This window comes from Austrofundulus limnaeus, unplaced genomic scaffold, assembly GCF_001266775.1.
Source record: "Austrofundulus limnaeus strain Quisiro unplaced genomic scaffold, Austrofundulus_limnaeus-1.0 Scaffold153, whole genome shotgun sequence".
Lineage (NCBI taxonomy): Eukaryota > Metazoa > Chordata > Actinopteri > Cyprinodontiformes > Rivulidae > Austrofundulus > Austrofundulus limnaeus.
Window position 1 is genome coordinate 1267236 of NW_013952555.1, and position 1328 is coordinate 1268563.

Genomic DNA, 1328 nt, shown 5'->3' on the forward strand with positions numbered 1-1328 from the left:
GAGTGGAGGAGGAAAAAAAGGCAGAAACACAGCGGGGCAGCTGCAGCCCTAACGGACCGAACTTCAGTCAAACAAGACCCAACACCTTGATTTAAACTAGTGATCTTGTGAGCAGCTGCAGCTGTAGGGTTTTATTTTTTTATGTCAGGCTGTCGCGGAGCCTCCACTCCTCTGTCCTGTGAGGCGGACAGCTCAGCCGAGGCTGTCACGTCCTCTCATCCTGGCCACACCTCCGCTCTCTAACCCCCCTTCCCCTACCCACACCCCCTCCCCTACCCACTTTGATGCATTTTTCAAATTTCGCCTTGGGGCGGAGTTATCTTTTCAGGGGGGGAGGGGGGGGGGTAAGATACACTTTAAGCATATTTATTTTCGAAATTCTAATTTGCGTGTTTTCATGGTCAATGGAAACACAGCTACAGACTAAAGATATAGCTAAGTTTAGCAACTTGGTAATATTTTGCTGCAATGAGAGGTTAAATAAAATCCAATTATCAGCACTGATACTGGAAGCTAAACCCAAATTATTGTTTTGATTTATTTACTTGTAATGTTTTTTTTAATAATACTKAATTTTGTGTGGACGTGAATACATGTTTCCAACTGAAAGTATGTGATAAAAATCATAACTCCATGGTAACAGGGCAGCCCGTGGTCATGCAAACATACGTCATATGTGGACTAGACTATCTCACTTCACAGCTGTTTATAGATCCTACAGGGAAGGCCTACRTGGGCTGCAACCACTGCATGGAGACACAGCTAATGAATCTCAGTTTGATATTGACAACCATTATTTTTGATTTGATAGAAATGCTTGTCAGTACATTTGATCATACAGTGGGGTGTGAAAGTTTGGGCAGCCTTGTTAATGTTCCTAATTTACCTTTATAAATCATTTATTGTTTGGATAAAAAAATCAGTAAAATAAATCATATAGGGGACAAACACAGTGATATTTGTGAAGTGAAATGAAGTTGATATGATTTACAGAAAGTGTGCAATAACTAGTTAAACAAAATTAGGCAGGTGCATAAATTTGGGCACAAAAAATAAATAAAAAAACATTAACTCAATATTTAGTAGATCCTCCTTTCACAGAAATAACAGCCTCTAAATGCTTCCCATAGCTTGTAATGAGAGTCTGGATTGTGGCTGAAGGTATTTTAGACCACTCTTCTTAACAAAACATCTCTATTCATTCAGGTTTGATGGTTTCCAGCATGGACAGCTCTCTTTAAGTGACACCACAGATTTTCAATAATATTCAGATCTGGGCGTTCTGGAATGGCCATCTCAGGATGGCCATTCCAGAACGTTGTACTTGT